General features: G+C 27.4%; 1 protein-coding gene across 2 annotated transcripts in view; it reads left to right on the top strand.

Annotated features, from left to right (window-relative positions):
• Drn (doctor no) overlaps positions 1-14,520 on the top strand; it is an 80,159-nt gene that overhangs the window by 12,475 nt on the left and 53,164 nt on the right. For both annotated transcript variants that reach the window (XM_064050503.1, XM_064050505.1), the window contains exon 2: positions 1,803-1,888. The gene's annotated coding sequence lies outside the window, so the exon portion shown is untranslated. The remainder of the gene's footprint in view (positions 1-1,802; positions 1,889-14,520) is intronic.

Below are 14,520 nucleotides of genomic sequence, written 5' to 3' on the forward strand. Positions count from 1 at the left end.
GGTTTCTTGATTTTCCTATATTTCATTTTTTCGATTCAATTTTCCGATTCTTCAAATTCTTCGATTTTTCAATATTTTAATGTTTGGCGTTTCGAAATTTTCGATTTTTCCTTGTCTTAATTGCCATATTAAGCGATTTTTTTATTTTCCAATTTTTCGATTTTTTGATTTCTCAACTTTTTGATTTCTAGATTTTCCAATTTTTCGATTTCTCAAGTTTTCGATGTTTCAGTTTTAGGATTTTTCAATTTTGGAATTTTTCGATATTTCGATTTTTTGATGTTTAGATTTCTCGATTTTTCAATTTTTCGACATTTTAATTTTTCGTATTTTTTTTAGATATTTTTATTTCTTGATTTTTCGGTTTTTTGATTTCTAGATTTTCCAATTTTTCGATTTCTTTTGTTGTTTCAGTTTTAGAATTTTTCAATTTTGGGATTTTTCGATTTTTCTATTTTTCTCGATTTTTATATTTTTCAATTCTTCAATTTTTCGACATTTTGACTTCATTTTTTTTTAGATATTTTTATTTTTTGATCTTTCGATTTTTCAGTTTTCCGATTTTCCAATTTATCGAGATTTCGATGTATCGATTTTTTAAATTTTCGATTTATCGGGTTTTTTAACTTAAATTTTTCAATTTTAAATTTTTCGTTTCGGGGCTTCTCGATTTCTCCATCTTTTTCAATTTCGATTTCTCGATTTTTCGACCTTTGGATTCCACGTTTTTCCATTCTTCGACATTTTAGATTCGGAATTTTTCAATTTACCGAGTTTTTAGTTTTTCGATTCTTCAATTTTTCAATTATTTTAATTGCAGGATTTTCAATTTCTCGAGTTCTAGTTTTTTGATTTTTAGTTTCTCGAGTTTTTAAATTGTATATCAACGATTTTTCCATTTTTAGATTTTTTAATGTTTCGAATTCCCGACTTTAAACTTTTTAGTATGTATGTATGTACAATTGTACATATTTCAATTTTTAGAATTTTAAAATTTTTCAACATTTCAATTTTGGGAATTTTTTAAGATTTCATTTTTTTCAATTTTTCGATTTCGTTCAATCTTTCGACTTTTCGAATTTTCCATTTTTTGTAATTTATCAAAAACCGGGATTTGTTGGGGTGCACTTCAAGGACGAGGGAACTTCTGTCGAAATAACCTTCGACCAATTTTTTATGTTAGGAGCGTCTCCTATACCTTTCCTTCTGTCTGTCTGTCTGTCGTCCCGGATTTTTATATAATGTACTTGGGTACATATTTCTTTAATCTCGACGTACTTCCTATCTGTATTAACATAATTAAAGTGATATCGCTCCACAAAAAGCGTCAATGTGTACATTTTGCAATGTTAAAATATTAACTGTCTTCACACTTATCGCTCTGACGTCACAGCGCGTACACGGTCAAACGTAAATATAATCACATTCACAACCTCGTAATTTTCACTTTCAATCCAAACAAATCAAGAATAAATTACAATTCCAGTAATCAATATCACACCAGGAAAACCAATCTGTATTTGTTTTTCATTAACTGTAGCATTAAATATTGCATATATTTGTTCCAGCAATACATATCGGATTTATATTTTCTGTTATTGTTTTGTACTTCGACATTATTGTAACCTAACATGGTTCTTGGCGACGTGGAACAGATAATGAAAAATATATTTAAAACAGATAACCAACTGGAAAAAATGGCCCCTCAGCAATAATAGCAAGCTTTAACTTCAAGTGTTTGTTAATAGGACTGAAATTATTAATTAATTAATAAATAACTCACGACCAATTTTTAATTGCAGGTGCAGTGAACATCAGCCATCAAATGTACCTCAAACACCAGCTCTAGCTCCATCCGGCCATCTCGTACTCCGTCTCATTTAGCATGGTAAGTCCTATCTCCTCAAAGTACCATCGCGCAAATTCGAGCGTTTCTACGATGCACGCATACATTCCATCTGACCGAATTAACTTTTCTCCAACCCTTCCCCGTGTCTAGTCTTTCGGCATTAAATTATGCACTTGGGGAGCGTGTGCGGGGCGGACGGCGATCGATACCGCCGCCGCTCCATCCCCTTTAAAGCCGACGGCAGAGAGTGAAACCGCCGCCTCCGCCTATGGGGGCGGCAACGCGCCTATCGATTCTGCCTATACGGTCCTGCAGCACGCCGTCTGTTCCTCGTGACAGTGCGTTCGTCTTCTATCGATTCCCACACGCACCGCCGCAACGCCAACCCCACCTAAAAAAGGGTTTGCGCGAAATCGGGGTCGGAGGTGCATTAGGCAGATTTTCGGGGCTCGGTTCCGAAGCGTGGTGGATTTTTTCCACAGACGATTTACGGCCGGGGAGGGGGTAATTAATTTGTGTTTGTGGAAGCTGGGTCTTGGTAAAGTTCGGCGTTTGGTATTGGCATTTGGGGGGAACAAAGGGTTTGTGCACCTCTACGGGTGCTTTGGCAGTGGGATTGGTGGTAAATTGGTGATTTTCTTTGATCTGAGAGACGGCGTATGATTGTTGTGAAATTTGGTGTTGAAATTTAATTACTCGAAGCGAGGTGGTTACATGTGTGGAAGGTTGTATTTTTTGCAACTAGTGCAATTTAATCTGTTCGAAATGTCGGAAGAAAGGCGCTGGAAATGATTAGTGCTGGAGGAAATTTCCTGTGAACTTTGATGGATATTGGTAGATGCAGGATCGAATTGGTTTCTTTCATATCGGGTTTCTCACTGGCAGCTTTGATCTGAAAAGCTAGGACAACTTTAATTTTCTTTCACCGACGATGAAATTTCAAATCTAAGACAAAAACTAGAGCTTTGAAAGTTCGGCGAAACTCATTTTCTGAAAGTTCGAGGTGATCTTGTTACGTTTATGCAGATCACGAAAACTAAGCGCCTCGGAAATATGCGATGTAATGATTTTTTACTTCCTGAGCATTGGTTGAGTTCAGTTTTCTCGACGTTCCATGACCTCTATAGTACGAAAAAGTGGTTTCCCGTTTCCGTCTGTCCGGCGTCTGTCTGGCTGTCGTCTGCATCATTTTTCAATTATTCCATTTTTCAGTGTTGCCATTTTTCAAAGTTTCGGTTTCGGGTTTTCGTTTTTACAAGTTTTACAGTTTTTCAATTTCCCGACTTCCAAATTTTTCGATTCTACAATTTTTATTTTTCGATTTTTCGTTTCCTTATTTAAATCTTTGATTTTTTAGTTCATCGATATTCCAATTTAAAAAAAAATCAAATTGCAAATTTTTGAATTTCTCAATTATCCGATTTTCCGAGTTCTTTAATTTTCAATATTCGGATTCTATAATTTTTCCTGTCTTCAGTTTTTCGAGTTTTTGATTTTACAATTCTGCAATTTTTCCATTTTTGTGATTCGAAAAGTTGGAAAACCCAAAGATGTAAAATCGAAAAACTCTGACATCTCGTAAAATTGAAGAAACAACAAATTAAAAAATAAATTGCAAATCGAAAAACTGAATCGAAATTGAAAAAACAAAAATTTATAAAATCGAAAAATTGTAAAAATAAAGAAATAAAAATTACAAATCGAAAATTTGAAGAAATGAATAACTAAAGATTTTAAAAATTCAAAAGTTGGAAAATGAAAAACTGAAGAAGCAGAAAAACAAAAATTGAAGAAATGAAAAATTCAAGTCAAAAAAGCTGGGAATTTTCAATTACCAATTTTCCGAATTCTTTAATTTTCAATATTCAGATTTCACAAGACAATTTCGTTTTTTCGTTTTCGCACTTTTTCGATTTTTTCAATGTTTCTCATTTTTTAATCATTCATTTTTTTTTTTTTTCGTTTCTTTCATTTTTCAAGTTCTTGATCTCCATTTTTTAGAATTTTCAGTTTTCACACTATACTTTTTCGTTTTTCATTTTTTGTTTTACACTTTTACAATTTTTCCATTTTTTTAATCCGAAAATATCGAATAGTCCAGAAATCGGGAAATATGATAATAAAAAAAATTGAAAGTTTCAGAAATTGAAATAGCAAAAAATTGGAAAACTTGACAAATAGAAAATTAAAAAAAATTGAAGTATCGCAAAATGAAGAATGGAAAGATTGAAAAATAGAGAAATCGAAACATCAGAAATTTAAAAATATTGAAAAATCCGAAAAGTGAAATATGGAAAAATTGATAAATAGAAAAGTCCCAAAACTGAAATACTGAAAAATTGAGAAATCGAAAACGAAAATTTGAAAAACCTAAAATTTGAAAAATCGAAAAATTGGAAGATCAAAAAATCCATTAATCGAAAAATTGAGAAATTGAAAAATCGATAAACTGCAAAATCCTTGATATTAAAAAAAATTAAAAATCGAAAAATCAATGATTTTAAAAATCAAAAAAATTAAAAATCTAAAACCGAGAATTCAAGAAATTGAAGGATAGAGAAATCGAAAAATCAAAAAAATTTAAAAATCTAAAATTAAAAAAATTGACAAAAATACGAGTATTCGAAAAATAGTAAAATTTAAGAGATCGAAAAATTAAAGTATCGAAAATTTGAAGAATCGGGAAATCCAAACATCAAAAAAGAAATCGAAAAATTGTAAAAATGGAAGATTTCAAAAACTGAAAAATCGGGAGAAATCGAATATCGAAAAGTGGATTAATCGGGAAATCGAATACTTTGAAACGCCAAAAATTGAAAAATCACAAAACTGAAATGTCGGAAAATTGAGAAATCGAAAAATTGAAATTGGAGGAACTGAAAAATTCCAGAACTGAAATATCGTCAAAAGAAAAATTGAAGAATTGAAAAATTCAAGTGAAAAACGTTGCGAATTTCCAATTATCAATTTACCGATTTCTTTAATTTTGAATATTAAGCTTTTAAATGACATTTTTGTTTTTGCACTTTTTCGATTTTAAAGTTTCTCAATTTTTAATCTTCCAATTTTTCAGTTTGCGCTTCTTCGATTTTTCGAGGTCTTGTTTTCCATTTTGTAGATTTTTCAAAGTTTTCACTTTATAGTCTTTCTTTTTTTATTTTCCAATTTTGCAGTTTTTCCAGTTGAAAAATCGAAAAACTGAAAAAAATTAAAAATTGGAAAATCGAAAAATTGCAAATCGAAGAACTGAAAAAAAGAAAAATTGAAAAACTATAGCATTGAAAGATCGAAAAATTAATTATCGGGAAATTGAAAAATTAAAAATAAAAAAAAATTTTGTTCGAAAAGTTGGAAAACCCAAACATTGTAAAATCGAAAAACTCTGTCATCTCGTAAAATTGAAGAAACAAAAATTAAAAAATAAAGTGCAAATCGAAAAACTGAACTGAAATTGAAAAAACAAAAAATTATGAAATCGAAAAATTGTAAAAATAACGAAAACAAAAAATTACAAATCGAAAATTTGAAGAAATGGATAATTAAAGAATTGAAAAATTCGAGTCAAAAAAGCTGGGAATTTTCAATTACCAATTTTCCGATGTCTTTAATTTTCAATATTTAGATTTCACAAGACAATTTCGTTTTTTCGTTTTCGCACTTTTTCGATTTTTTGCTCATTCAATTTTTTTTGCTTTCATTTCTTCCATTTTTCAACTTTTTAGATTTTTCAGTTTTCACACTATAGTTTTCCGTTTTTCATTTTTTGTTTTACACTTTTACAATTTTTCCATTTTTTTAAGCCGAAAAACTGAAAAAATTGTAAAATCGAAAGAAAATGTCGAATAGTCCAGAAATCGGGAAATACGAAAATCAAAAAAATTGAAAGATTCAGAAATTGAAAAACCAAAAAATTGGCAAATCTAAAATATGAATGAAGAATGGAAAGATTGAAAAATAGAGAAATCGAAACATAGCAAATTTAAAAATATTGAAAAATCCGAAAACTGAAATATCGAAAAATTGATAAATAGAGAAGTCCCAAAACTGCAATATTGAAAAATTGAGAAATCGAAAACTCGAAAATTAAAAAAACTGGAAAATTTGAAAAATCAAAAACCTGAAAAATTGTAAAATTGGAAGATCAAAAAATCTATAAATTGAGAAATTGAAAAATCGATGAACTGCAAAATACTTGATATTAAAAAAAATGGAAAATCGAAAAATCAATGATTTTAAAAATCAAAAAAATAAAAAATCTAAAACCGAGAAGTCAAGAAATTGAAGGATAGAAAAATTGAAAAATCAAAAAATTTAAAAATCTAAAATTTAAAAAATTGACAAAAATGCGAGTATGCGAAAAATCGTAAAATTTAAGTATCGAAAATTTGAAGAATCGGGAAATCCAATTATCAAAAAATCGAAAACCTGAGAAATTGAAAAATTGTAAAAATGGAAGAATTCAAAAACTGAAAAATCGGGAAATCGAATGCTTTGAAACGCCAAAAATTGAAAAATCACGAAACTGAAATGTCGGAAAATTGAGAACTCGAAAAATTGAAGTTGGAGGAACTGAAAAATTACAGAACTGAAATATCGTCAAAAGAAAAATTGAAGAATTGAAAATTCAAGTGAAAAACGTTTCGAATTTCCAATTATCAATTTTCCGATTTCTTTAATTTTGAATATTAAGATTTTAAATGACATTTTTCGTTTTTGCATTTTTTCGATTTTTAATCTTCTAATTTTTCAGTTTTCGCTTCTTCAATTTTTCAAGTTCTTGATTTCCATTTTGTAGATTTTTCTAAGTTTTCACTTTATAGTCTTTCTTTTTTTATTTTCCAATTTTGCAATTTCTCCAGTTGAAAAATCGAAAAACTGAAAAAAATTAAAAATTGGAAAATCGAAAAATTGCAAATCGAAGAATTGAAGAAAGGAAAAATGAAAAACTATAACATTGAAAGATCGAAAAATTAATTATCGGGAAATTGAAAAATTAAAAATAAAAAAATTTAATTATCACTACATATTTAAAACGAAAAGTAGAAAAATGCGAAAAATTTTACTTCGAAAAAAAAATGAAAAAAATTGAGAATCTAAAAATTGAAACATGCAAAATTCCGAAAAATCAAAAAATTTAAAAATCTAAAATTTAAAAAATTGCCAAAAATAGGAGTATTCGAAAAATCGTAAAATTTAAGTATCGAAAATTTGAAGAATCGAGAAATCCAAATATCAAAAAATCGAAAACCTGAGAAATTGAAAAATTGTAAAAATGGAAGAATTCAAAAACTGAAAAATCGATAAATCGAATACTTTGAAACGCCAAAAATTGAAAAATCACAAAACTGAAATGTCGGAAAATTGAGAAATCGAAAAATTGAAATTTGAGAAACTGAAAAATTCCAGAACTGAAATGTAGTCAAAAGAAAAATCGAAGAATTGAAAAATTCAAGTGAAAAACGTTGCGAATTTCCGATTATCAATTTTCCGATTTCTTTAATTTTGAATATTAAGATTTTGAATGACATTTTTCAATTTTCGCTTCTTCGATTTTTCGAGTTCTTGATTTCCATTTTGTAGATTTTCCAAAGTTTTCACTTTATAGTCTTTCTTTTTTTATTTTCCAATTTTGCAATTTTTCCAGTTGAAAAATCGAAAAACTGAAAAAAATTAAAAATTGGAAAATTGAAAAATTGCAAATCGAAAACCTGAAGAAACGAAAAATTGAAAAACTATAACATTGAAAGATCGAAAAATTAATTATCGGGAAATTAAAAATACAAAAGTTTAATTATCACGACACATTTAAAACGAAAAGTAGAAAAATGCGAAAAATTTTACTTCGAAAAAAAAGGAAAAAAATTGAGAATCTAAAAATTGAAACATCCAAAATTCCGAAAAATTTAAAAATTTAATTTCGAGGAGTGGCTTAGCCTAAAATGAAGTAACAAAAAAAATGAAAAATTGAAAAATTGGAAAAATAAAGAAAATAAAAAAATGCAAAATTAAAAAATTGAAGAAACAAGGAAAATGAAAAATTGAAAAATCGTAAATCAGAAAATTGAAAAAATTAAAATAAAAACCCAAACGGAAAATTGTAAATCGAAAAATTGCAAAATCTAAAAATTGAAAGATTCGAAGTTTGAAAAATTGTAAAACTAAAAATTTAAACTTGGAAACTCGAAAAATTCGAGAAAAAGAAAGAAAAATCAATCAATTGTAAAATTCAAGTAAAAAAACCTGCGGGAGTGTTTTTACGCCAGTGGTTTTTCCTTTATGGAGGTTATCAGAAAACAAAAATCGCAAACATTTTTTATAATCAAGTATGTACTTAATTTTTTTATTAAAAAAATCGTTTCTCATGTGGAAAAAATTGACTTATTTATATTTAATTATAATATTACTCCTAGAAATTTCTAATTTTGTATATTCATATATTATCAGAAAAAGCCCGGTTTTGCATTTCTCACACGTAGTGAAACACTACAATTTTTTTTTTTTGTTTATAGTAAAACTTTGTATGAGTGTGGCGATTTCAATTGTCCAACTTTGTTCAAATACAGCCCTGAAATTGATGCATATTTGTTTTTTCTGTGTAATTTATGATACCGTTATGGAAAACCATCAGTTTTCCATGGTAGTATTTTAAAACAAGAGCACTCCGATCGTCATTACTTAATTTAATCAATACGTGCGTCAATTAACAAACGTCAACGCACTGACTTATCCATCATTAACCAGAAGGTTACTTCCTGCACGTTACCATAATAAGGAACAAATAAAAATTTTCGTGATTTAATTGCTCCCGTCGATCTTCAACGCGTGTGATTTATTTAATCGCCATTAAAACAAAGCCCGAATCCGGCCCTGGCGAATAATTGGGCCGACCAAGGTCGCATGAGTTGTTGCACCGCGACGTGCGTCAGCGCTATCCTTTCTTCCATCTCCCATAGGGGAAGGCGCGGCCTCTTATTCTTTCCGTCGAGGTCCCCCACGTGAACCCGCCGAGGTCAACAACCCGTCTACGGCCGGGCTCGGTTTAGGGTGAATTTTTTCGGCGCTTTGCCGCCCGCATGCCTTCCATCGACTGCATTTCATTATGTAAACACCCCCCGAGGCTTCCCTCGTTTGGGCTCATTCCTGGCCTGCGAAACGTCGTTAATATTCCACGAGTTATTATGGTTTTTGTGACTTCGTAGGCGAAATTGATGATGAAGGAAGGAATTAAATACAGTGCGTTCGAAATTTGCTGTTTCGTAGTTGGCAAAATGTATCTGACCATCCCCACCCACATTGTAATGACGTCACCTTAAAATGTTGCTTAGTGAACGCCATTTCATTTTTATAAAATAATACATCCATGTATCTGTGCTTTCTAGATCCACCTTGTTTTTGTCTATTATTATTATTATTCTTATTGTTTAAGCCTTCTTTAATCACAAAATATATAATAACTAATAAGCTTGACTGATGGACCTGTGGAGGGCTAGCCCCAATTTTTTTTTATTGGTCAAATCAACAATGTCCTGTAATAGCTTTGGCGCTATCGATGCATGTAAACTAGAGTTCGCAAAATAGTGAATATGAACTCGCTGTTTACAAAAATTCTCACTGAAAACCACCAGCAAACTGCTCGCCCAGTCAAACAATAGTCGATGGTCACTATTTCGGGGACTCTACTGTAAATGTTGATTTACACAATTTCTGGGTTGCTTACAAGTACAGACAATATGTAATATATTGTATATAACCAGCAAGAAAAATACTTTGCGATCAGTTGAAAAACTGAAAATCGAGAAATAATTATTTTTTTAAATCAAAAAATAAAATTAATGCTGAAAAATTGGGAAACAGAAATTTTGAAAAATCGAAAAATTGAAATACTAAAAAAAAATTAAAATCGGGAAATCGAAACATCAAAAAATTGAAAAATTGGAAAGCCGAAAAAATAATTGAAAAATTTAAAAATTTAAAATGTAAAGAAATTGTTAAATCTGAAAATAGGGAATTTGAACAACCAAAACATGGAAATTTCGACAAATTGGGAAATCGAAGAATTGAAAAATCGATAAACTGAAAAATGAAAAATCGAAAATTTTAAAATCTGTAACCGAGAAGTCGAAATCAAAATATTGAAAAATTGAAAAATGTAACATTTAAAAACTAGAAAAATTGGCATAAATAGAAAAATCAAAGAACTGAAAAATCGAATGTGTAATCGAAAAATCGAAAATTTAAAAAGTCGAAAAAAAACTGAGAAATAGAAAAATTGTAAAATCGAAAAATGGAAGAATTGAAAAATCGGGAAAATTAACAATCGATAAATCGGGAAATTGCAAAATTATTTAATCGATAATAAAAAAATTAAAAATCGGAAAAATTGAAGAATCAAAAATTTTAAAAATCGAAAAATTGAATCAAAATATCGAAAACTACAGAAGTCGTAGCTTTAAATAACTGAAATATGTATTGAAAAATTGGTAAATATAAAGCGATAAATTGAAAAATCCCCAAACTGAAAAATGAGAAACCGAAAAATCGAAAATTGAAAGATCAAAAACCGGGAAATCGAGAAGTCGGCGAACATCGGAAAGTCTAGAAATCGGGAAATGAGAGAAAAAAAAATCGAGAAATAGAAAAATTGGGAAATTAACATTTAAAAAAATTGAAAATCCCATTAATCAAAAACCAAAATTTAAAAATCTAAAACCGAAAAATCAAAAGATTAAAAATCTGTAACCGAAAAATCAATAAATTGAAAAATGGAGAAATCGGAACACCAAAAAATTGAAAAATCTAAAATTTAAAAATTGGAAAAATGGACCTAGAAAAATCGAAAAAACTGTAATATGTATTGAAAAATTGATAAATCTAAGTTGATAAATTGAAAAATTCCCAAACTGAAAAATTGGGAAACCCAAAAATCTAAAATTTAAAAAGTGGAAAAATTGAAAAACCAAAAACCTGGAAATCGAAAAATTGGAAATTCTTAAAATAGAATAATTGAAAAACTGAAAAATCTAGAAATCGAGAAGTCGGCGAACATTGAAAAATCTAGGAAATGGGAAAATTAAAAAATCGACAAAAAATTTTTAATCCATAAATCAAAAAATTTAAAACTGAAATATCGATAAATTGAAAGATCCAGAAATCGAAACACCAAGAACATTAAAATTCTGAAATTTAAAAATTGGAAAAATTGACAGAAAAATCGAAGAACTGAAAAGCTGAGTAATCGAATAATCTAAAATTAAAAAATCTGAAAATAAAATAAATTTAATGGAAAAAATTAAATAATCGAAAAATTGAAAATAGAGAAATTCAAAAAATCTAAAAATTTAAAAAACAACTGAAACATGGAAAAAATCGAAAAATTGAAAAATCAAAAACCTGAGAAATTGAAAAATTGGAAAATTAAAAAATCGGAAAATCGAGAAATTGAAAAATCGATAAAATGAAAAATTGAAATTAAAAAAATATATAAAATCGAAAAATCAAGAATCTAAAAAAATCGTAAAATTTAAAAATCTAAAACCCACAATTGAAAGATCGAGAAATCGAAATATCAAAAATTTGAAATATCGAAAAATGATTGAAAATTCTCAAAATTGAAATATCGAAAAAAAAGAATAAATTGATAAATCGAAAAATTGGAAAATTGAAAAAATAAAAGAACTGAAAAACTGAAAAAACGAGAAATCGGCGAACATAGAGAAGTCTAGGAATTGGGAAAATTAAAAAATTGATAAATCAAAAAATTTAAAAATCTAAAACCGAAAATTCGATATTGATGATCTAGTAGAAATCGAAACGCCAAAAAAATGAAAAATCTGAAATTTAAAAATTGGAAAAATTAACAGAAAAATTGAAGAATCAAAATTTCGAAAAATCGGGAAATCAAAACTTCAGAAAACTAAAATATTGAAAAATTGATAAATATATATCGATAAATTGAAAAATCCCGAAACAGAAAAAGTGAGAAACCGAAAAATCGAAAATTTAAAAAGTCGAAAAAACCTGACAATAGAAAAATTGGGAAATTGAAAAATCGGGAAATCGAGAAGGCGGCGAACATGGAAAATTCCATAAATCGGAAAATGGGAAAATTAGAAAATCGAGAAATAGAAAAATTGGGAAATTTAACACTCGATAAATCGAGAAAACTAAAAAAAAATACTCGATAAACTGAAAAATAAATATTTAAAAAAATCGATAAATCAAAAAATTTAAAAATCTAAAACCGAAAAAATGTAAACATTGGAAAAATTGACAATCGATAAATAATCGAGAAGTTAAAAAAAAAAAATAATGGATAAACTGAAAAATTAACATTTAAAAAAATTGAAAGATTGAGAAATCGAAACAAAAAAATTTAAAATTCGGAAAATTGACATAGAAAATTCGAAGAACTGAAAAATCGAGTACCTAATCAAAAAACTAAATTTCAAAACATCGAAAAATTGAAGAATCTAAAGGTCGAAAAATGGAGAAATAGAAACTTTAAAAAACCGAAATGTGTTTTCAAATTTTCCATTTTTTTAATTTATCAGTTTTTCGATTTCTCAATTTTTCAATATTTCAGTTTTGGGACTTTTTTATTTATCAATTTTTCCAATTTTCATATTCTAGATTTTTTAATATTTTGGTATTTCGATTTGTCGAACTTTCTATTTTTTTGATTTTCCTATTTCCCGATTTTTTGACTATTCGATGTTGTCTTTACAATTTTTCAAGTTCTTGACCTTTATTTTTTATTTTCCCGTTTTTTTGCTTTTCATTTTGTCATATTTTTTTCGATGTTTCATTTCCTTTATTTTTGCAATGTAACCCTCCAATTTTATAATTTTTAGATTTTAAAAATATTTCGTTTTTTCGATATTGCACTTTTTTGATTTTTTAGTTTTACAATTTTGCAATTTTTTCATTTTATTTTATTCGAAAAATTGAAAAATTAAAATAAAAAACGAAAAATTGAGAAATTGCAAATCGAAAAATTGAAAAAAAATTAAATTGAGATTATATAGTCGGAACATTAAAAAACCGAAAACTGTTGTAAAATTAAAGAAACTAAAAAACGAAATGAAAAATTGCAAATCGAAAATTTGAAGAAATAAAGCATTAAACGAAAAATTGGTAAAAAAAAATTAAGAAGTCAAAAATCACATCGAAAAATTGAATAAACGAAAAATTTAAAAAATTAAATAAAAATCAAAGACTTTCATTTTTTATTTTTCAAGTGTACACTTTTGCAATTTTTCCATTTTTTTATGTTCCAAAAGTCGGAAAAATGAAAACTTGCAAAATGGAAAAAGTGGTAAATCGAAAAATTGCCTATTGAAGAACTGAAAAAAAAAACGAAAAATTGAAACACTGAAAAACTTAAAAATGGAGAATATCAAAAAAATCGAAAAATTGAAAAGAAGAAAAAACTAATCAAATCGAAAAAGAAGGAAAAAATTAACGAATCGAAGAATTGGAAAACTCAAAAATTGTAAATTTAAAAATCGAATAATTGAAAAATACGAAATTCTAAAATAGTAAAACTGAAACCGAAAAATTGCAAATTGATAAATTGAAAAATCCAAAAGTAAAAATTTCCACATTGAAAAAAGGAAAAATTGTATAATTAGAACATTGAAAAAGCGAAAAAACGGAAAAAAAATAAATCAAAATACCAAAACGAAAAATTACAAATCGAAAAATTGCAAAATTAAGATCCAAATCTGAAATAATTTAAAATGAAAACTCGAAGAGTTGAATAAAAATAAAAATAAAATTTAAGGAACAAAAAAAAGAAAAATTGAATAATTGGCAATCGATAAATAATCGAGAAATTAAAAAAAAAATTAATGGATAAACTGAAAATTATTACATTTTAAAAAATTGGAAGATTGAGAAATCGAAACAAAAAAATTTAAAATCCGGAAAATTGACATAAAAAATTCGAAGAACTGAAAAATCGAGTACTTAATCAAAAATCTAAATTTTAAAAAATCGAAAAATTGAAGAATCGAAAGGTCGAAAATTGGAGAAGTAGAAACTTTAAAAAACCGAAATGTGCATTGAAAAATTGAGAAAAATTAAATCGATAAATTGAAAAATCGCCACACTGAAAAATTGTGAAACCGAAAAATGGAAAAATTTAAAAAGTCGAAAAATTGTAAAATCAAAAACCTGAGAAATCGAAAAATAGAAGAACGGGAAAATTAAAAAATCGGCAAATTGAAAATTTGTTTAATCGATAAATCAAAAAGTTTAAAAGTATAAAACCGAAAAATCGATGAATTGAAAGATCAAAAAAATGAAAAATTTACAGAAAAATCGAAGAACTAAAAAATCGAGTAATCCAAAAATCTAGAAATAAAACAAAAATAAAATTTAAAGAAAAAAATTGAAGAATCGAAAGATTGAAAATAGAGAAATTGAAACATCAAAAAATCTAAAATTGAAGTATTGAAAAATGCCAAAACTGAAACATGGAAAAAATCGATAAACTGAAAAATTAATATTTAAAAAAATCGATAAATCAAAAAATTTGAAAATCTAAAACCGAAAAATTTAAAATTTAAAAATTGGAAAAATTGACAATCGATAAATTAAAAAAAATTAATTGATAAACTGAAAAATTAACATTTAAAAAAATTAAAAGATTGAGAAATCGAAACACAAAA

This window comes from Zophobas morio, unplaced genomic scaffold (genome assembly GCF_036711695.1).
Source record: "Zophobas morio isolate AGI-343-1 ecotype UQ-CSIRO unplaced genomic scaffold, CSIRO_AGI_Zmor_V1 ptg000008l, whole genome shotgun sequence".
Classification (NCBI taxonomy): Eukaryota; Metazoa; Arthropoda; class Insecta; order Coleoptera; family Tenebrionidae; genus Zophobas; species Zophobas morio.